The sequence below is a fragment of the Zalophus californianus genome, chromosome 12 (assembly GCF_009762305.2).
Source record: "Zalophus californianus isolate mZalCal1 chromosome 12, mZalCal1.pri.v2, whole genome shotgun sequence".
In the NCBI taxonomy this organism is placed as follows: domain Eukaryota; kingdom Metazoa; phylum Chordata; class Mammalia; order Carnivora; family Otariidae; genus Zalophus; species Zalophus californianus.
In genome coordinates, this window is record NC_045606.1 from 31,891,734 (window position 1) to 31,915,730 (window position 23,997).

At 37.2% G+C, this 23,997-nt stretch overlaps 1 protein-coding gene across 1 annotated transcript in view; it reads left to right on the top strand.

Moving 5' to 3' along the window:
- ZNF804B (zinc finger protein 804B) overlaps window positions 1–23,997 on the top strand; it is a 544,519-nt gene that overhangs the window by 61,685 nt on the left and 458,837 nt on the right. The window lies entirely within an intron of this gene.

Consider the following 23,997-nt stretch of genomic DNA (forward strand, 5'->3'; position numbering starts at 1 on the left):
AGCTCAGGTCATGATCTCAGGATCATGAGATTGAGCCCTATGTCAGGCTCCACGCTCAGCATGGAGTCTGCTTGAGATTCTCTGTCTCTCTCTGCCTTTTACCCCGCTTGCACTTGCTCGCTCTCTCAAAATATATAAATAAAATATTTAAAAAATTAATTACATCTGTGAAGTTCCTTTTGCCATACAGTGTAACATATACACAAATATGACACAAGTCATAAGGGCATGGTCATTTGGCAAGGAGTGTTGGAAAGGGACGCACTCTGCCTATCCTGGAAGATATTTACAACTATTTAAATGTCTTAATTCTTCATCAAATTTTAGCTTATTCATTTTTTGCTTTATATCAGTATGGACTCTTAGATTCCTCTTTTATTCATTATTACTTTATTATGTTACCATCCCGCATTTGACTATAGGAACCCTTGCAAGCTGGCTGCTGTATACTTTTGACATGTTCCCCTCATTCTTTGTACACTTGCTTGCTTTCTGGCACAATAGATGTTTCATCTTGTACTTTCCCTGCCCCAGTCCTATCTGCTCTTTCTCCAAAGAGCCCTAATTTCTTTTAGTTGAAAATGATATTTGGATGTTAGTATCTGGCTACCAGGTTGCTATTAAGGTGGAACTGATCCCACTTCCTTCTCAGTGGACAATTTACACACACACACACATTGATCTCTCTGTATTTCTGAAAAGAAATAAACTGAAAACCATCAGTTCATGCTTATACTTCCAATTCTAGTTAAAAGTATTTAGTTCTTGGGCGCCTGAGTGGCTCAGATGGTTAAGCGTCTGCCTTCGGCTCGGGTCATGATCCCGGGGTCCTGGGATCGAGTCCCGCATTGGGCTCCCTGCTCCTTGGGAGTCTGCTTCTCCCTCTGCCTCTCTCTCTCTCTCTCTCTCTGTCTCTCATGAATAAATAAATAAAATCTTAAAAAAAAAGAAAAAAAGTATTTAGTTCTCTCTTTCTATGTTTGTAACCCATTTAACAGCAAGAAACCTGGAGCCTTCTTCCATGTAGATTGCTTCTTCACCACGCTTGAGCTTCATTAGTCCCTAAAGAGCTGCCCTCTGCATATGTGGCGAGCGCTGCCCCATCTAATGACTTTATGACTGAATTGTCCATAAAGGGAAAGAGTAAGGAGAATAGTATTAGGGACATTTTTTTGTTGTTGTTTAAAACACTTGTTTTATAATTGCCTTTTCAAAAAGGAACCCTTTATTTTAGAATAGTTGTAGGTTTACAGAAAAATTGCAGAGATAGTGCAGAGAGTTCTAGTATACCCCACACTCAATTTACCTGTTGCTAAGATCTTGCATGAGTATGATGCCTTTGTCACAACTAATGAGGCCAACTTTGACACACGTTTATCAAATAAAGTCCACCCTTTATTAACATTTCTGGTAACGTTCTTAAAGGCGAGAAAAGAATTTTACCCATGTATCTTCAATTTACCCTTTATCTTCACTGCAATTTTTCCCACAGAATTCAATTGTTATTCAAATAGAAGAACACTAAAATTGCTGGTGTGTCAGGAATTCCCTTAAAGATCATCCTCCTTATTTATAGATTTTCTAGTGTTTTACTGTAGCAACCTACTATCTGTACCCAGCGTGCTTTTTTAACTCATTTTTTTAAAATAAGGTAATCAAATGAGATATGGTCTGTAAAGTGCTTGGCACAGTGCCCACATCACTTTATCAGGGACCAGAGGCACAGTGTGAGGGGACTGTAAGTTTTTCAGTGGCCTGAAAAAAAAAAAAAAGTGGAGACCAAGAAAAGAATCTCTTTCTGGAAACTATGAAAAGAAAATGGCAAAATCTAAATGAATAAATGTTTTATTAAATGTCTAGGAAGCATAATATTATGTCAACTTCATGAGTTGTTAAATTTGGTATTCATAAAAAATGTCACTATATTTGAAAACAATCTGTAGGTTAGATTTTCTACAGAATGACTGCTGAGAAATCAGAGCTCATCCTAATTAAAGGAATAACTTATAGCCAATCATTTCAAAAGCAAAGTAATAACAGTAATTAGGTCTTTTTTTTCCCAGCCAAAATTATTTTAATGTCAGATGGGCGAGAATTTTAATACACTTGTTAAGATACCTGTGACAATCATAAAAATTTCCCACCTAGCATGTAGTGAGTGATTGGCAAATATTAATTCTCTTTCCTTCTTTGTATTTGAACAAATATTTTGTATCAGGGCGAATAATGGGTTGATAATGTAGAATATACTTGTTGGCAAATTCTAACAGGAGATTAAGTGATTTTCATTCATTTTGAGGGGATTCTGCAGTACAGGATAGAGAAGAAATCTAGACTTTTAGTCAGAAACATTGGCTGACTTTCTTCTCAGTCACTTCGTTTCTCCCACATATCTGGATGCTATCTCTGACTTTCTATTGCATCATCTGTAAAATGGGAATAATAATTATACTTGTGCACCTGTATTGGAGTAATGCTTGTGAAATCATTTAGTGATTACTAGGTCCATAAAATATTTTAAATAAAATTGCTGATCATGATACTATTGTTGGTGCCAACATATTTATTTAGATATGTCAGAAACAATGAGGTTGACATAATCAGAACATTTTAGGCTCTTCAGAGTTTTAAACATCAGCATTTACAAAAATAAAGCTATGTAAGTAAAGAGCATCAGTGGATATTACAATGCTTGGCTGTATTCTCTGTACTACTCATGTGCTACCCTATGACAGGGTGTCCCCGCTTTCTTTGTCTCCTTCATTTATTCTTGGTTCCCCTAAAGAGTGAGGCACCTGCAACATTTTAAGGCTGACACCATATGATAGATCCCATCCACGTCTGCTGCTGTATTAGAGGATGCACACAGCTAGAATATTATATCCTTACTAGCTTGTCCCAGAGACACAAAAGTGCTTTGTCTATACATCTTCTCCTAAGTTTTAAACATCTATAGAGATGGAAAAAATCTATTAAAAATTTCCCCCCCGAACAATTATATGAAGAGCATGAGATTCTAGGTAGAAAGTCATTATAAAAATCTATAAATAAAAAAAAAAAGTTCTGTCCTCCAATAAGCTTAGCAAAATTGTTCTGAAGACTAGAAGAAATTGGGATTCTCCTGTTTAATTGACAGTCTGGCATTTATTGAAGATTGCTCAAAATGGTTAACTCATATGTTCTGGCAAATTCAAGAAACGGTTAAGAGTTTTGTTCAGGAAGTGCAGTTTGTCCTGTTAGCTTTTTAAAGGTTTGAAGGTTCTCTAGATATTTTTGATCAGTTATCTGAACTTAGTGTTATTTGAAGTTGTAATGAAAGCTCTCCTGAATGTATGGGAGGGCAGATTAATAAATAAATGATTTTTTTTCTAATTATTTTTGTAGCAGTATAGGTAGGAGCTGAAATGAAAGGAGCTTTTAGTTACAAAATAATTTCAGAATTCTAAGGTGAGTGTATAGATTGATAATTGGTGACATCTTATGCCGGGTAGAGGCAGCCCGTACATCATTATATGATACATTCCTGAAAAATATATTTGAGGGGCACATGGGTGGCTCATTCAGTTATATTTCTGCCTTTGGCCCATGTCATGATCTCAGGTCCTGGGATGGAGTCCTGCGTTGGTCTCCCTGCTCAGCAGGGAGCCCGCTTCTCCCTCTCCCTCCACCCCTCTGCCCTACTTGTGCTCGGGTTCTCTCTCTCTCTCTCATCCCCCCTCTCTCAAATAAATAAATGAAATCTTACATATATATTATACATATAATATATATATAAATTTATTTGAGAAATCCAGTGTCTGAAAACAAATGAAATACTTGATTTTTTTTTTTAATGTAATAGATGTGGTGTTCCACTTCTGGAAAGCTAAAAATTAGTACTGTATTGTTCAATACCATCCCCGCAGGCATTCCAGTGGGTGGGTGTGAACCTTTGCAGGGACATGGGGAAGTGACTGCAGGACAAAACCTGCCAGCTCCTTCCTGGGAACTAGAGACATCAAACCATGAGCCTCCGTCTCACATGATTCCTGCCTCTGTCTGATCTCTCACCCAGAGCCTTGATCTGAATGTCGAGGGGCTTTCAGTCTTTAAACTACCTAGGCTTGGTGCCTGTAGTGTTCTGGAGCATGATGAAGACAGAGGAAAGTTGGGCAAGTGTCCCCACACTTGCAAGTAGGGCCACCTGGATGGGGAGACGCCCCAGCTGCCGGAACAGGAGCACTGCCAGTTGTCTTTTCTCTCTCTGTTTTTAATATTTTATTTATTAGAGAGAGAGAAAGCACAAGCAGGGGGAGGGGCAGAAGGAGAGAGAGAGGGAAAAGCAGACTCCCTGCGGAGCGGGGAGCCTGATGCGGGGCTCGATCCCAGGACCCCAAGATCATGACCTGAGCCGAAGGCAGATGCATAACCGACTGAGCCACCCAGGCGCCCCCGTTCCCTTCTCTTCTTATTGCCACTCTTGTAGCCTGGAGTTGAGTTAATGTTGGGGGGGAAGAAGGGAAGATAATGTTGAGGGGGAAGAAGGGAAGATAAAATGACACTAGCTGTGGATAATGATGACACAGACGCTGATAGCTTGGGGTATCCTAGAGTCCTCAGAATCTGCATAGGACCCCTCAGCCTAGAAGAGAAAGGGACAATAGAGGAGACTGTGGACACGCTGTTGTGAACATGGGCAGAAAGCATTCTAAGTTTTTGGTTTTGCTGGTCCTGCTGCAAATAATAGTCTACAAATGCCACAGCCCCATCATGAAGGCTGACCTCCCTTCCCTTGCCCAAATCTCCATGGGTTTCCCTAAATCACTCTCAGTCACTGCTAGTGTGAAATTCTGAATTTGGCCCATGGAAGGTGGCTTAGGGCATGGATTTATAATACACACAAAAAATGTCTATTTTGTAAATGTCAAGAACCACCTTTATGTTATGAGTTCATAAAGAGACTACAGTAAGCCATAATTCCCTGGTCACGATAGCTCCTAGCCAAGTCCTATCAACAGTAAGTCCAACTCTAGTGGGCCTGGTTGGTGCTCATAGTAATTCCAAGACTACAACTTAGGTTTGTTGAAATCTTACTTCAAATGAAAGAATTGTTTAAAGAAACGACCAGAGAAAAAGAATCTCTGTGACTGTGTGCAATATTCTCAGTTGTTTTTCTGAGTGTTTTCAACAACCACAAATGGTATTCATAAATCCCCAATGTTTCCAACTTTAAATTTTAAAATGTGTCTCTTGTATACATAGCACTATGGAATGAGAAAAATGTAGTATTGCCAAAGCCTTTCCTGCTAAGGGGCTGCAGTTCCAAACACAATGACAATTATTCAATTAGTAGTAACTCATCTCTAAACAATATCTTTGGGTTACCATGCACTTGCACAAATTTAGATTATAGGCTCATAACCAACCCTTACAGGTAATTCTGAAGGAAAAGTGCCAAAGTCAAATACTCTTTCTGGGAAATGTTGGTTCCTTTTCTTTCGAAATTTTATTTCTAAACAATAATATTATTTTTACAAAAATCAAGAAAAAATACTACAATTCTTAAAACATCTAATGTTTTGCCGCTTGGGGAAAGTAAATTATAATAGCACATGTAAGACTATCTATCTATCTAACATCTATCGGTCTATCTATCTTTGAGAGAGGGCATTTAGATCACAGCTTCTCCTGATTTTAGTCTGCCATAATTTATACTAATTGGCTTTATTTAGGCTCTTTTTATTATGAGAAGAAATGCTGGAGCACCATTGGGTTTTGGAAACATTCTCTTCTGTTATTATAATGCAACAGTTTGCTATATATGGAAAGCCAAAATTTTTACCATGGTATGTTGCTGGTATGAACCGTCATTGATTCATATCCCAATTAAGCTGCAATACTATTTAAACAGACCATGTGAGTATAGAACAACTAAAGGTACTCTTTTTATTCATTTGTTTTACCATGGTGATATTTTAATCAGAGTTCTCAAGGCAATGAAACCATGCAGAAGGGTCTTTTACTGGCATTATTAGAGACTTTTGAAAAATCCTCAGTTTTATGAAGAACTTTTTTTTTACACAAAAGTGCAACAAGAACAACCTTTATTTTTATGGGAGCACAACAAAACAGACTCTAAACATTGCTTAGATAGCCTCATGATAGTCTATCTACAAGTAATCATTATTTGTTTATCTAGTCATTTTCTCTGCTTAAAGTTCATGAACATTATTGCCACCCGTGGTTATAGTTATCACTAAATGCAGCCCACAAGCCAGCTGGTGCTGCAAGTGAAGACCTCTTATTCTAAAATGTTTAATTACCTCTTTCAGCCTGGAAAAGTATGGGCAAAAAGACAGTGAGCTTTAGCTTAGGAGCAATTGAACAAAGCTCTATTTAGTCTGATGCTTTCCCTCAATTGTAAAATTGATCCTCTTAAACAATACGGTGGAGAGAAAAAGAGGTAATCCTACAGGGAAGCAGGGTGGAAAATGATACGATTCGATGAGGCTTGATGATAGCCCCGCAATTTTGAAGTGACAGAGATTCTAAGAAGAGCTCTGTCCACGGCCACTTGTAAATACAAATAAAATAAGCAAACACAGTATAAGTGATTTTCCATTTTGGTTTAGTCACATCATTGGGTCTGTCTATTATCTTGATAATCAAGAGGTATTTAATCAAGCATTTACTTCATAGAAAGAATTGTGTAAGAGATGGCAAGGTACAGAATCGCCTGTGTCAGGCTACTCAACAAAGTTCAATAAAAACATAGCGCATGTGCACATTAGAGGTGGCCTCTGAGTGCAAAACATTGAAGATGAAGCACTCCGAGCCATCACTGTGAGGGCTGTTACCCAGCCTGGGCAGTGGTCCTTCCTGTACCTAGAAGAATATGAAATCTCTTCACGCTTGGGGTTCAGATAGATACTGTTACGTTTCCAAATCATCATCTCCTGACACAGACTGTTACGTTTCCAAATCATTATCCACAATTCAAGATGGAATGAAGAAATTTTTAGGAACAAAACGTCTCTATGACCATGTCTGAAGTTTGGAAGGAGGTGCCCGACTCAGGATCAGGCCTGTACAGTGGGCGGGAAGGGAGTGGGGAGGAGATTCTGGGAGGAATGACAGTGGTTTCCAGTGCAGTGAGTTGAATACCCTTGGTCCCAAACCCCTCAACCCCTTAGATAACCTGAGCTGGTGGCAAATTGAAAAGAACTAAATGGACAAGGGTAGTTTCTGGTATTGGGCCCAATATACTTGTTGATGGCTGGGTACTGGGAGAGGAAGGTGTTTCTTTCCTGGTTTGAGATAAAGCTGAGAAGAGAAGTTTGGTAGACAAGAAAACTACTGGTAGAGGTGGCAAGTTCCCAGAGGCAACAGAAGCACACAGGGTTCCCACAGTGCTGACCTCAGAAAGAATGAGCAGCCCTGAAGGGAGAGGAGCGAGAGAGAGCTACAGTTGGGGGACCATTGTGCTGACTCTGATTCTGGTTTGGTTTATGCATGGAAACCTTCTCCACAAACCCCATTTTCCTGAGAGGATCTGAAAAGACAAAGTGGGAAGGTTGAGTGTCTGGGATATGAAGACTACTAATTCAGGGGATGTAGGAACCTAATCTTATCTATTACACCTTCAAATTAATATTGTTTAAACACCACTTCTTGACCTGTCCCTGGTCTCTTGTTTTATCTTTTGTCTGCCTCTTTGCAATCCCCTATAAGCCAGATGCTAAATACACCCTCTTTCATGTTATCGTTGGCTTTCTGGAGTTGTCCTTAATTTTTAGATTATGTCTGACCCATCCCAGACCCTGGAACCCTATCCCAGAATTCAAGTGAGGTTTGTCCTATCTTTAGGTGAGTGGATTTGCCAAAATAGTTAAGAGCTGAGATTTACAATCAGCAGTAATGCTCAAATAAGTCTAGGAAGGAAGTTTAGGACAAATGGCTGATTCTTAGTGGACAAGGCAAGATCGATCATGTATGGCCATAACCCTGAAAGAAAAGCCAATGGTCATGGTTTTGGTGAATGCCTTACAAATGCCCAAGCCCAAAAAGCAATGACAAAGTTTTTTTCTGGTAACTTTTTGTCCTCATCCAGTTCTGTGTTCAAAGGATCACCATTTTAAAAAGGCAGATGGAAGGCTGGATTTGGGAGAGTGGGATGAGCTGAGTAGGGTCCTGTGAGAGATGATCATGGCACAGAAGCAAAGATATTGATCTCATTTTGCAGAATCATGTTTCCTAGGATGTCAGGTACTTTATGGGCAGAGCTACAGGTCCTGGCATAGGTGACAGTGATAATACCACAGCTTATGTACTGTGAACCCTCTCTCCATCATCTTGAGCAATCCACTGAGGAAGACAAGATTGTAATAGAAAGAAATGACTTTAATTTATGGATCCAAAAATCACAAGGCACTAGCTTCTTAGCATCTTATATACAGAGAACTGTATGTACTAACCAGACACTCTGGGACCCCAGGGACACCCTCAAAGTGCAACCCAGATCCTCCCTGGCCTCTTACTCTATCCCTGACTTCTCTACACAAGTGTTAACTTGCAGATACCTGTGTCCTCTTGTCTCTACAGTGTGGTGAGGTCAAACTATTAAAACCCAGGAGACTTGGCCTCTAGTTTGAACTTATCTACTGACTAGTATAAGACCCAAGTAAATCACTTTTCCTCTCTGGACCTCAGTTTTCTCATCATTTTTAGAAGAATCAAGTCTAGATGATTTTTCCCATTTCTTCCAATACTGTGGATCATTGACTTTATGGATTTTTGAACAAATCTTGCTCAGTCCCATTTTGTACCTATACAATGCTGCCTCTCACTTAAGGCCTTCCTGTGTCTCAACCAGTATCCACCAAATTCTGTTTGACTCATTTTCCTCTTTGAATCAGCACTGACCTGGCCCATTCCTGCTTCATCTAAAACAGAGCGATAGAGAATATAGAGCACTTATTTTATTTGCTTATCTCCTTTTTGAAAATTTAGTTTTAAACTGCAAACTCAGCAAATAGTTTGTTGAGGCCAGGCCAGATTCCTTTTTAATAAAACAAGAAGATACCTCATGACATAGGTGATTCCATTTTCTTTCAAGGTTTAGTGATCTATGCACTTCAAGTCTTCACAAATGAACTTTGTGGAAAAAGAAAATACTTGGAAATGAACACTGTCATCTCAGCCATCATACTTAAATCTAACGAGTTTGGTACTTCTATTTCTTCTTTCTCTTTTGTATAGCTGATTTTATGTATTTGATTATGGGAAATATTTTGTAGCATTTGAAAGCCTTTTGATGGTTCACACAATATACTCCAAATTCATGTAACAAATTTTGATTTTGAAAACTGCTTCTAAGCGATTCACTTAACCTCATTGCACCTCCTTTTCCTCGTCTATAAATTGAAGAGGTTGAAACAGCTAATCTCAAAGGAACCTTCCAGTCCAAAAATGTTATGATTCGATGTTTTCCTCATTTACTGTACACAGTGAGAACAACTCTTCTAGCGGCTAAGCACAATAGAAAGCCTAATGATAATGGCTTTGACAGGAGTCTAATTAGGGCTTTTAGATATAAATTCAATTTATGCTAAGGTCTTTCTCATGAGTCTTAGCTGGATGGTGACTTTAAGGAAATTACTAAGCTTAGGTGAATTCCAAAGCATCTTTATCTCATGGCTCTAATATTTTTGCTTTACAATAGAGCCATACCAATTTATTGTTATAAGTTCATAGTATAGAAAGACTCTGGCAATGAGGAATTTTTTAAAAGGGAGAATGATGAATATATTTTGCACGAGGCTACATAATTTTAGAGTCAGAAGGGATCCTGGAAAATTTATGCAGACTTACTGGTACAGGAACAATGCTAAAAATAAGGCAATATAAGGACCTGATTCATTAATTGGAAGATTTTATATGAAGAATTTCTGGCAGAAAGAAATACTTGGGGATTAAATAATAAAACTGGATCTGTTTTCAAGACAAAAGAATTGTTTCCAGTATTCCTGCCAGATACCATGTAGAGAAATAAGGAGCAAAACAGAAAGCAGTTTGAAAATTGTATAGATTACTATTTTAAAAATTATATTCTGTCAACTTAGATCTGCAAAAGCCTGCTGCTCAAAAATGGGCATTGTTTTCAGGTAAATTTGAGAAACACTGGTTTCAACAAAACTCATATTTTACATAGCGAATTTTTAGGAGCCTTAATATTCTAGTGTATGATAGATACTGTTAAGTCTCTAAGAGAGGAATAAAGCACATGGTTTTTAAAATAAACTTATTGACCAGGGAATCTTTAAGAAATTTGATGAGATTAAAATATCATTTAGTAATTATAAAGAAAGAATATTAACATACATTTTGAAATTCTGGTTTTTGTTATCTTATAAAACTTTCAGTTTAAAAATATTTGTGGTTTGAGTTGTTCATACGTGTGTGTGTGTGTGTGTGTGTGCGCGCGCGTGTGTGTATTTATGTATTAACAGTCATTTGGGCAAATATTTAGAAGAACTTTGGTGATGATGCTGTTAGCCTTTGATGTTCTGGTCTAAGTCCATTTCTTATTTTTTATATTTTATATATTTTTTAAGATTTTATTTGAGAGAGAAAGAGAGAGAGAGAGCACAAGCAGCGGGGGAGTGGTAGGCAGAGGGAGAAGTGGGCTCCCTGGAGCCCGATGCGGGGCTCGATCCCAGGACCCTGGGATCATGACCTGAGCCAAAGGCAGCCACTTAACCAACTGAGCCACCCAGGTGTCCCTATAGGTCCATTTTTTACCCATCTTGCTATCTAAAGGTGAATGTGACCCCCCCAATTCTTTGTCCATGGCCCATCTTCTCCCTTCCACTCTCAAAATGTCCAAGACCTAAGATTACTCCTTTAGCATGCCTCATCTCAGCAAACACGAAGTGTATTACTCTACATGTCAGAAAATTGGGGACTATTCTTCCCACTGATTATTGCCAAATAATTACTACATCCTGCTGATTTTACCTGCTAAGCATCTCTTGAATCCACCCCTTTCTTTCCATCTCTGCTGCCAACAAGCATAGGTTAAGTTACTGAGCTTCCTGTGCACTGTTGTAAGAGTCTTCTAACTCTCTCTCCAAGTGTACTTTTCCAAGTTCTTTTACTCATTGTCACATCAGAAATTAAAGACAAAAAAATGCTATCATACCTCTTCATCACTCAGTATCCTGTCATAGCTTTTTCCTTAAAGGAAAATAACATAATCCCTAAGATGGCCTACAAGGCCTTAAACAATGTTTAGCATTCTAGACTTTTCAGGTGTCAAATTTCCTTTTTATTTTTAAATCGATTTTATTGAGATGTAATTAACACATGGTAAAATGCAACCATTTTTAAAAGCACATTTTGCTAAATTTTGACAAATTTGTCCATCTAATCAGGATATAGATGATTTTCTATCACCCTCAAAATTCCTATGAGCGCCATCCCAGGCAACCTCAAACACCACCCCACTCCTTTTGGTTACCATGATTCAGAGTGTTTTTCTGCTCAATGGAAGATTCCCTGACCTATTTATGAAGATGCAGGATGTTCCCCAATGTTTCCTCTGCCTGGGACCATTCCTCCCTACCTGCAACCCCAAATGCATGCCAGAGTGCCTACCAACTCTTATTCACCCATCCATTTTTAAAGATTTATTTACTTGTTTTAGACAGAGAGAGAGAGAGAGAGGGAGAGAGGGAGAGCAGGGGGAAGGGCAGAAGGAGAGGAATCCAAGCAGATTCTGTGCTGAACAGGGAGCCCAATGCAGGGCTCAACCTCACAACCATGAGATTATAACCTGAGCTGAAAACAAGAGTCTGATGCTCAACTCTCTGAGGTACCCAGGTGCCCACACATCCATTTTCAGTTTAAACACCATTTCTTCAGTCATTTAAAAGTGTGTCTAGCCAGGTAGCTACTCACTAAATATTAGTTATTATTTTAATGAGTAGTAAGTTCGTTTGAAGAATAGGACATTTGGGTAAAAAGAAAAACATAGGAAAAGGGATAAGAGCTCTGGCCTGTTTTAAAAAAATATCAATTCAGCATGAGACAGTTTTGAGGAAGATGTTCATTCTAACAATTTCCTGAAACCACAAAAAGAGCTGTAGTTGTTTTTTTTTTTATTTGTTTGTTTTTAGTCAATGAATTTCCCAAGATGTTATCAAAGGTAGGATTTTAGGAAAAATAGAGAATTAGATTATCTGACAGATAAAATATTCTGTAGTTGTAGGAGGGCCCTGTGTTCCCATTACTGCCCCACACAATAAGTCTGTCTTTACTGAGTTACTAAACTATTGTGAGGATAGAGAGAAGAGAAAGAGGAGGTAATAATTTTGCTGGGGCTTATCCATTATCTTTTATCACCCATCTATTGTTGAGATTAGACTTTTTTTTTTTTTTTAACAGTCTCTGAGGTCACTGTGAGGGTTATGTCATCTAGACCCAAGCACTGAACCCATTCTGCCAAAGCCATGTGGACCTAAACCTCTTCTCTAATTAAATATCAATCATTTCAGGAATACTTCCTTGGTGAGACATCCCTTCTGGTGATAATGAATCATAAAACTCAAAGAAGACAGTTGAAGGAGTAACTAATGAACCAGTTTGGTCCTATTAAAGGGAAAGTAAAAAATAAAAGTATTTAGACAGAATTTGAGGTTCAACTTTGCAATTGATCATTTAAATAATTTCCCTTTCTGAGGAATTTTCATGTAATAAAAATGGCTAAGATCCCACAGTTGCTTTTAACTCAGTAAAAATAAAGAGAAGTTGGTCATGTGTTACTATAACGGCTTATGTGACTTATTCACTGAGCTCCCCAAAGATCTCGCGTATTCTGGAAACAGTCATTTGTTAAAATGCTGAAGAGTTAAGATGTTTATTGTTTTATATAAAATCCTCTTTGAGATGGAATAAAAAGGTGTGTTAGTTATTTTAATCATACATTGTGCTATAATATTTTACTCTGAATTTGTTATGGCACTAACTTTAAGAGTATCGTCAATTACATCACTGATTCTAACCATCTTAATTGGTCTTCCATCTTTAAGTTTTTTTTCACATATTAAATGCATTTGTAAACCATATATTTCACTTGTTGAAAAAAGTTAGTTAAGCTGCTATTTCATCACTGATTTATGATTTTATCATCTCTCGTGTGCCCGCTGACATTTGGGCTCAGTGCTGTACAGGAACGCTTCGAGTGTGCTTTAATGCTGGGGGTGGGTGGGGGGGAATACTATAGGTAGGTACTTCTGGAGCATTTCTTAGAGACCATATCAGATTTGCTTACTAAAAAGGAATTAGGCTGAGACTTGTGTTGCCAAAGGGCATTGGGGAACTCAGATTATATAATTAAAGTGTTGATGCTGATGAAATTAGCCAGAGCGCCAAGTGATCTATCATAGGAATGAAAAGTTATATTTTTTTTAAAAAGGCTTGTCAAACTGAATGATGCATAACAGGTTTTCTCTGAAGTAGTGTGTTGGACATAGAACGTCAAAGTCGGTTATACATTATTTTATATGTAAATATAATTTCCTTCTGGAAATTCTAGCAGCAACTGCAAGCTCTGATTTGTCTAAAAAATAATATGTATCAGTTGAGTCATTATAGAATTGTAGAAAGATAAGAAAAACAAATGCAAAGACCTTGTCCAGTTCACTTATCGTTCTCATGCAGGTAAACTTATAGCCATAGCACTTACTAGATTATTTTTCAAGTTATTTTAATAGAAATTTACCCCATTATAAAAATAGTCAAGTGAGGGGTGCCTGGCTGGCTCAGTCGGTGGTGCATGTGACTCTTGATCTTGGGGCTGTGGGTTCGGGCCCCACGCTGGTGGTGGAGCCTACTTAAAAAAATAACCAAGTTAAAATTTTGGAAAATACAAACCTATTTTCTGTCACTAAAGATTTGTCTATTCTGGAAGTTTCTCTTTATAGCTTTAATTGGTCTCATACAATGTATTTTGAAATGTCTGCATTGTACTCTATGGTTATGATGCTTCAATATTTATTTAAGCACTCAGTGATTATTAAATATTTCAGTTATATGCAGATTTTCACATTATAAGTGAATTTCTGTTCGTGTCTGAAAATGAATTTTAAGAAATTAAATTATTTGTTTGAATTGTAGGCCCATTTTTAAAGCTTTTGTCACATTTTGTCACATTTTGCCAAAACAAATTTGAAAGGTGTTTCTAATTTGAGCCTTTACCAAAAACTGGAGTTAGAGATTTAGAAAAATAGTATCTTGTTTGAAAGGTGCCTCTAACTCTTTGAATAATAGGGATTCTAAATTTTTCTTTTCCACATTTATTGGATATTTGTACTTTCCTTATGATAGACTGCTCTTAACATATTTTCCTTAGGTATAGATCTGATAGTCCGAACGAATAAGCAGAACTTCCCTCTAACAGGTCAAACCATTTCTTTTCCTGTAAAAATATATACAGGGCGCCTGGGTGACTCAGTTGGTTAAGCGACTGCCTTCAGCATAGGTCATGATCCTGGAGTCCCGGGATCGAGTCCCGCATTGGGCTCCCTGCTCAGCAGGGAGTCTGCATTCTCCCTCTGACCCTCTTCCCTCTCATGCTCTCTCTCTCTCATTCTCTCTCTCAAATAAATAAATAAAATCTTTAAAAAAATAAATAAAAATATATACATATATCATAATAAGAACACTTACCATGAGATTACCCTCTTAACAAATTTCTAAGTGTACAACCATAAACTCTGAGGAATTAAGGCTGGATTGTCAGTTTGAAAATGTATCAGTATTATTAGTACGGTGAGGCCGGGCCAATTCAAATGATTTAGTGCTAATGTCCGATTATTTTTTAACCTGATGTGAATTTATACTCCATAATTATCCACCTTTTCTAACTTTAGAAGATTTGAGGATGCAATCTTCCCTCTGTCATTGATAATCCATGGATTCTGAGGAAATTACTTAAACTTTCTGATCCTTTTCTCCTAATGAATAAAATGGATTGGAAACAGCTTGTCTTTTAAGGTGGTAGTGGAGATTAATTGAGGTATTTCTGTTCAATTATTAACGAAGTTAGGTGATTACATGTGCCTGGCCTGCAGCTATGTATTACAATATTAAGATGAAGAAGGTAGGAACTCAGCGCTCAAGAAATTTTAGAACCAGTAAGAGATATGGAATTTAGAATCCGAGGGTTTGAAAAAGACTGGTTGCGGGGTCATTGAGTACAACGGCCAAGAAAGAATTAAGATTTCTTGAGATGTTGTATGGTACAACGTAGTAAGTTCCTTTAAGTAGCACGGGGACAGGACCGGCAGGCCGGAAGAGCTGCACGTTTGCTGTAGGAAGCTGGTGGGTAGATGCTTAGTGCTCGAGGGGGAGGGGATGTGCAAGGGAGTATTAGATCATAAATGTTTTCTTTGAATTTCTCCTCGTAAAACTACTTCTGCAAGATTTCTCTGGTGCTTCTTGTTCAGTTTGATATTAACTATCGGTGAGATATACAGGCAGTCCTGAGACCCTTTAAGAATGTAGCAACCAGCACACAGTTGATCCTAATCAGAATTATGCAAGCTATAGGTCAGCCTTAGGGGCTAAAGGTGAACATGTTTCTGCTTATAGCCCCTCATCAGTTTCAATTTCCTTTTTTCTGCTAGTAATATAATGGGAAAAATCCATTGTCATCCTATTTGAATGTTTGTTTCACCTTTAGGTTAATGGAAAGCCTTAATTCTACTGACCTAGTGTGAGAAGGTCAAGGTCCTCAAATTGTGCTATTTGTAAAACAAAACCAAAAAGAAAAAAAGTTTAAGGATGATTGATTCTGTATTTGTGAAACATCACTAGGGTGGAAAATTGAGAGCCAGAGATTTGAGGTGATTCCCTTAGGGTTTTAGTGACGAGAACAGGGCTAGATCCAAGTTCCTAGCTGTTTTATGTTATGACACATTTCCACACGTAAGCCAAAAATCACTGATTTATTTTTTCCTCAGAAGCACTATTAAGAAAATGAGATCAGAAGCTTTTCAGGTAAATAATACAATTTTAAAAAATTACAGAGAAAGAGCTCTCCTTCAGAATGGGGCTGGTTTTTAGCATCTATGTAGTTTTGAATACAAAGCAGTCAATTCTAGGCACTCTGAAGTACAGGTTCAAATGGGAGGCTATAATCAGAAATAATTTGAACTCCGTAAATTAAAGATACCTTGAGAGTAAGTGGTAGTTCTATGTGAAAAAAATATTTCTAAGAAAAACTGTGTATAAAAATCTCATTATAAATGCTATTATTTTAACCAGATATAATCGTAATGATATAAAAATGATGAAGGAATATAAGCCATATTATGAATTATTTTTGAGTTGTGACTATTACAGCTATTATACCTGATCATTTAGCTAAAGATGAAAACTATATTCAGACAATAAACCAAACACACTACTTGATATTTCAGAATCCCAATATTTCTACATAAGGAAAATGAGCTATTTTTTTAATGGATGAAGAGACAAGTAATTCTAATCTTAAGGCTGTAGAATTGAGAAGATACATGACAGTGGAGTTAAAATAATAGAAAGTTCTTAAAGAAAATTATAAACTCCTTAGTGACATTTACTTTATAATGGTAGATAGATTCTCATGACTGTAGTTGTAGCATTATAGGCTTTCATATTTGTCAAAACGTATTGAACCGTACATTTAAAATTTATGCATTTTATTGTATGTAATTTATAACTTAAGTAGATTTAAATGTTAGTTTAAGTTGAAATTTGATGTGGTATTGATGTCAGATGCTCTGTTTACCAAATAATTTATTGTTTCTCATTCAGTCTCCTAGCTCCTGATACTTTGGTTACTAGAAATACAGCCTTTGGGAAATAAATACAAATAACAAGTTTTTAACAAAGGGGACAATGTAATACTTGCAATATGTATTAGAACACTATATGATAACATTTTGATATCTATAGAAGGCACCAGCTCTCCACAGAGTTCAGCAGCAGCGTTTTATATAAGGCGCTGCCCAGAGAGGGGCCCGTATGACGCTGCTCTGGGTTCCTGTCATCATTTAAAGAGAAACTTGCACAACGTCCAGAGTCCTTGATGTCCTGCAACTGGTGGAGGATGTCCTCAAATTCTTTGCAATGGGAATTCACTTGGCTGGCATGCAACCTCGACTTTCAAATGGAATGGTCCATCTACCTAGGGAAAAATGATGACATGTAACTGCTAAATCTGAAGAGAATCTGGGAGGAGTTTCTGCTGGTAGCTTGTGCCCTCATTCCCTTTGCAAACCTGGCCAATATCCGTGCCTTGCCCCCCAGCTCTACTGGCCAGCAAGCTGTGCTGGAGTTTGCTCTTGCCGCTGAAGTCACTCCCATTTTAGGCCACTTCGCTCCTGGAACTTTCACTAACCAGGTCCAGGCAGCCCTTCGGGAGCCTCAACTTGTGGTTGTTCCTGATCCCAGGGCTGACCGCCAGCCTCTCACAGAGCCTGCTTCTGTTAACCTGCTTGCCACAGCTAGCTCTGTGTAACACAGACCCTTCTGCACTGTGTAGACACTGCTCTCTAGTGCTACAAGAGCTCACTCAGAGGATCTGATGTGGTGGATGCTGGCTCAGGAGGCTGTCCCTTGGCATGGCACCAAGTAAAGGCCAGTGAGTGGTCATGGGGGATCTCTCCTTCTACAGAGATCCCAAAGAGATTGAAAAAGAAGAGCAGGCTGCTGCTGAAAAGGCTGTGACCAAGAAAGAATTTCAGGGTGAATAGACTGTTTCTGCTCCCAAATTTGCTTCTGCTCAACCTGAGGTCACAGACTGGTGTGAAGTGGGGCAGGTGTCCCCTGTGCTTATTCAGTCGTTCTGTCTGAAGACGGGCACACCCAGCCGGCCATGAAGGACTGGTCTGCAGCACCCACTTACCGAATGGGTAAGAACAACCATTGCATGTTTCTCCACTATTCTTCCATAGGCTCTTGAAGCAGGAAATGGAAACCAAGTTGACAGAAGATAAACATTTAAGAAAAAAAAAAGTTAAGAAAGAAAAAATGCCCATGTAGAAGATATCCTTGGACTCTTGCTGGACTCTAACTACTGAACAGAACTATAGTACTCATTTGTTTTAAACAATTGATTTTTATATTCCTTTAAAATGGGAGGTGATGACAGAAGCAGACCTCTAGTACTCACATGTGCTCCCTTATGCCAAGAATTTGAGTTTTAATTCCAGCTACAAAAAAGGGAACGAGAACTTCTTAGAGAAGATGTGGTTCTGTTCTAGGGCAGAGATAATTCAGAATGGGCATAAAGCTTTCTATTATTACCAAAAAGCAAGAAAGCTTTTTAAAAATATCAGGACTATTACTAAATGGATAAATAATCCAACTGAAGGAGGCTGTCGCCGGCTAAGAGATGAAAATGTAAGCTCAAAATTGTAAGTAATGGAAATAATTTGAGTTTAGAAATGGCCATGATTTCAAAATGAAACTCAAAGAAAAAGTGCAAATAAATGTGCAATGAGGTAGTTGTGATAACTTTGAAAGTACATGACCGGTCTTCTCATTACTGATTTTAATAAGTAAAACAGAGTGCATGTGTACGTGTTTTCTACATACACATATATCTTTGTTTCAGTGTTTAAGTATAAGTGTATATAGAGGGTTATTACTGGTAAGTAAGATGGCAACACATGCCTAAAAAAGGAAGCAACTATAAATACTTTGAGCTTGTTTCTTTCCTGCATATGGAGGTTATATATGTATGTATCTGTGTGTAATCATAATCTATATGACAGAGTGAAGAGGTCTAATTTTGAGTAAGCCAAATATTTTCTGTAAAGGTAATAATTCTTCTGAGAACTCTGCAAGACAAGACATTAGCAGATGCTTAATTACCAAATAATTCCAGCATATGATAATGAGGTAGAGATATTTTCCACTAGTTGATCAACTCCGGTGATCCTACATATTAACTGATTAATATCACCCTTTGGGAGAATTTAGCCAAATGTTCCAAAGGGAAGAATTACTGGGTTAGATTTGAACCTTCATTTGCTAGAAGATAAAATGGCTAGACCTTCTGATGATTATAAGTTATAGATAGAGCCAACAGAAATTTTTAATCATAATAAAAGACTTGTATAGGTAATTGTATGAGGATGATGACTTAGGTGGTACTGGCCACTACAAAAGTAAATAACACATCTTTTCTGGAAATGATGTGGAAAGCATGGATGTGTCCCATGATGCAGCAAATCAAGTTATCTGAGTTATGTGAAGAATCACTTGGTCTTAAGCCAGAACCAGCAAGGACTTTTAAATCTGAGGTAGGGTTTTTTCTCTTTTTAAAAGGTGTTATTATTGGTGTTCTAGGAAGTTTCCACAAAAATTTTTAGTTAAAATACTAACCCTCAAGAAGGTGTAAGACTAGGGATAATAATATAATAACAATATGAATGGATGAATACATAAATAAAAAAAATAAATTGCTAATCAACACCCTACTGAACATTTGAAGGAAACCCTCTGAATATTTCTAGGGCTGTTTCTTTGTGCAGTTCATGCTTCTTTCTTGTGAACACTTAGCTACTTGGGATCTCAGATGCCTCAATTCAGTGAGTCCATCAGTCCTGCCTCATTTCCTCTCTGTGTTCATGACCTGGACATTCATGAAAGAATGAGGTAGGGCGTTTGTAGGGCTGGCTTCATTTGTTTACCGTCTTTCAGGGATAGATGGTCTTTACTGGCTGATGTCTAGTGGTTTTGAAAATTTTGATCCCTGTGTTTTGTCTGTTGTGTTTTTTTGTTGTTGTTGCTGTTGTTACATGGGGGAAGCTAAATCTTTCCCCATTGGTCCAGCTTGTCCAGAAGCAAGAGAGCACCTGTCTGCTTAATATTTTGTGGGACCAAACAATAAGTACACAAATAGCATTTCTGCTGCATACTGAAATAGGATGGTTTTCTTAAGAAAAAGCGTTTGTCCACTTGAGTTGAGGTTGTACAGTCCCCTTCTTTTCATGAAACACAATTTTTACTTGAAAGATTAACTGACAGACAAACTACGGTTTTTTAAATGCTTGGGCATTAGCAAATACTTATTTAAAAATGAAAGAAGTGATCTTGTCATTTCAAAGGAAATCAACTGATATTTGTTGCCAATGATACAATTCAAGCTTTTAAGAGAAAATTCAAATTTTGGAAAACTTGTGACAGCTACTGTGAGCTTGAGAGCTTCCCAATCCTTACAAACTTTTCTGATAAAAATGGTGGTGATATCAACAAATATATTATTACTTTGTTTAATAAAATATATTAATATTTGAAAAAATACACAACTCAGTGAACTAATATTTTTCAAGTAATCAATAGTAGAAAAACATGTAAGAATAAATGAACAATGCAAAAAGAGAGCATTTAATGTAACAGTAAAAGTTAACAGTTAAGCAGTGTTCACCGATTTGGTTTCAGATTGCACATTGCAATGAAGCTTTAATAGACTACCACTTACTGAGTTTTGGTGTAGTATCAAGAAGAATATCCAAAGTTTTCTGGAAAGTCTATTAAAATACTCCTCTTACTTCCAACTGTATATCTATGGGAGTCTGGATTTTCACATACTTCAAACAAAAGAACGTGTTGCGACACATTGAATTCAGAAGCAAACAGAATTTCTTTGTCTTCTATGAAGCCAGGCACTAAAGAGATATGCAGAAATGTAAGATAGCACCAGTCTTCTCATTATTTCATGGGGGGGAGAAAATAGAGCCCATTTCCTTCTAAAATATATTATTTACTTGAACATATAATATAATTACTAATGTAAAATGTAATTGTCATTTTTAAATGAGTTAATGTTTATTTTCTTCAACCTTAATTTCTTACATGGTAAAAAAATTCTTACATGGTAAATATTGACAAATATTAACCAATGTAAAACTAAAGTTCTGTGAAATTCTCAATCGAGGGACTCAGAGACCAGAAAATTAGAGAATTACTTTTCTAATCATTGGGTCTTATGGGTAGAGCCAACATTTTCAAGCACTTCCATATGCCTGGTGTTATCAAACTCTGCTAATATATTCTCATTGAATGCTCACAATAGAGTAATAAGGTAAATGTTATTATAATCTCCTTTTTATAGATATAGAAAATGAGACACAATTTCCCCAAAGTGGAAAGAGTCAGATTTTGGACACGGGCAATATGGCTGCATAGGCTGCGTTCGGAAACACCATTCTAGATTTCTATGCTATGTTTGGTCTAAATCTTACAGTGGTTTCAGTATTCAAAAAATTCTATTAAAATTATTTTAAATCAGATACCTACAGTGTTTTGTGAAGTTTGTAATCAATTTTTAAATATTGGAGATAATTTGTCCAATTCACAAGTTTGTATTTTTCTTTAGTGAATACTTGTTAAGGGATATTGTTTAATGTTTAAGGAACATTGTTTGTTAGTGGAGTTTTAAGACTAATATGTTGAATATCAAAGTTGAGGGAGTAGTGAGTGTTCTTCCCCATACACAAAAGCTGAAGTGCTGAGGACAAACACCATCTGGATACCAGACATAATTGTAAAAATGATGGCAAATCACATAAGAGCTTTGAGCTGTACTTGAATTGAGCATACACCAAACCTGTGATTTGTACATCTTTTTTTATTTGAGGATAATGATAGTACTTGACTGTGACAGGAGGACTTACTAAAGACTCACAGACACTTTCACTAGCAATTGCATGCAAGGGCCATTCTATTCATATTCTAACTTTCTGAATCAGTTAAGATTTATATGACTGGGGTATCTCTTGATTTAGACTCACTTACAAAACTGAGATACAGAAAGTCAAATTAACAATATTTCCAATAATGTACAAAATGATTTTTTTATTCTTAAGGGATTCATGAGCAAGTATTCTGAAGTGAAATATCATTATATTAACAACTTAGTTTCAAATGGTAGAGCAAATCAAACAAAAAACAAAATACCAATCCATGCCGTGTGTATGTGTGTGTATGTGTAGAAAAATAGAAATATAGTAAAAATGGCCAAAAGCTACCTTTGAGGAATCAAGATGCAGAGTGCATGGATATACCCATTTCAATATACTTTTCCATATGTTTTTCTGAATATATAAAATTTTTCATAATAAAGTTTGCAGATAATAAAAAGGACCATGTGATAAATAGGATTAAAAACAAAGGCAAATGTAGATTTTGAGTTTTGCTTGCTTATATTAGCAATTTTCAGTTTCTTAAATGTGCAAGGCCAGACTGAGACACATGGGAACTCCTTGTCAGAGAGATTTTTAATATTAATCTTATGTTTCTTTGGAAGGGCGTTGAAAGTCATTTTCTCTAAATAAGAAGTTTATATTTACTTTTTAAGCTTGAAATGGGTATTTGTTACCAATACTATTAAGTAGGTTAATAGACTTAAGTGTCCCTTGTTTTACATTTTTCAGACACTCCTAACTTAGTCAATATGATGTAGCAGTAAGAGCAAGTTTTCAAATTTCCTTGGTTCTGATATTGTATATCCTTGGGCAAGTCATGTATACTCTATGTGCCTATTTCCTCATCTATAAAACTGAAATAATAATAGAAGCCAGCTTTTAAGAAACTTGTGATAACTCCTTGAATTGACATATAGAAAATTCTTAGAAGCTTGCTGGCAGCATGGTAAGCCTTCAATACATATTAGCTATTTTTATTATAGCAACCAAATAGTGTTAAGCAGTCAGTAATATAACTTGCTTACATAGAGCTAAAAGTCTTAGCATCAGACCATACATATCTTGAGTTCAGTATTTCAGCTGAATGTAACTAGATCTTGCTAGATCTTGCACCGTTTCAGTTCACGTGTGCACTTAACTGTGTCTTCCATCTTCAAGGTCTGATGGATGGGTGATTTTGAAGTTGCTGCAATTGCTGCAATTGTAACTCTTGTAACATTCTTGTTAGCCTTAAAAAAAAAAAAGTTGGGGCATCTGGGTGGCTCAGTCAGTTAAGCATCTGCCTTCAGCTCAGGTCATGATCCCAGGGTCCTGGGATTGAGCCCCGTGTTGGGCTCTCTGCTCAGCGGGGAGTCTGCTTCTCCCTCTCCCTCTGCCCCTCCTCCCCACTTTTATTCTCTCTCCTTTGCTCTGCTTTCTCTCTCTCAGATGTGCATGCATGCTCTCTCTCAAATAAATAAATAAAAAACTTAAAAAAATTGAACAGATAGATGAAACTAAGCATGGCTTATCTCCACTTTAATTTGGCAGAACTGTGTCTATTTTGTTTGCCTGTTATTTAAGGACTTTTACAGAAAACCTTGAGTTCCTAGCAACTGATCAACTTTCTGATCAGTTTTAGTAAGAGGATCCTCCTTTATATTTGGCACCCTGAAAGGCTGCTGTGCTGTCCCACACCTTAATGTCAGGCACTGTGCTAAGTGCTTTGTTTATGTTTTCTTATGTAATCTGTATAGTAAACCTGTGAAGTTGGTTACGTTATGCCTGGTTCACTTAAGAGGAAAACGGTTCTGAATGTTGAGTGATATGATCAAGGTCGTGTAGCCAGTAAGTGGCAAATGAGAGGTTTGACCCATCTCATCCTAGAATGAGAGGCTGACTATCTCATTCCCTGAAAGCTATGAGCATCTCTACCTTAGCCTCAAGGAAAAAATATTGGAATAATTAGTTCCATCAATAAGGCTGTTCACAATACTAGATCCAGAGCAGTTGGGCCATCTTCGTATGGTTTTGCAACAGCTGCGACAAGAGTGTGGGAAAAGAGCACAGTTTTTTGGGGTATTATAAAGTGGGGCTGAATCCTTTACCTGCCACTTGAGCAGCTTAATCTGGGTCAGGTTCTTCAACCCTTGCACACCTCATTTCTTCATCTGAAAGTAAAAATCAATAAAATAATCTCCAATTTATAGGATAGTCAGGAGGATTGAATTAATCTATAAATAGCACACAGCATATAATAAATGTTCAACGTTTGTCATCT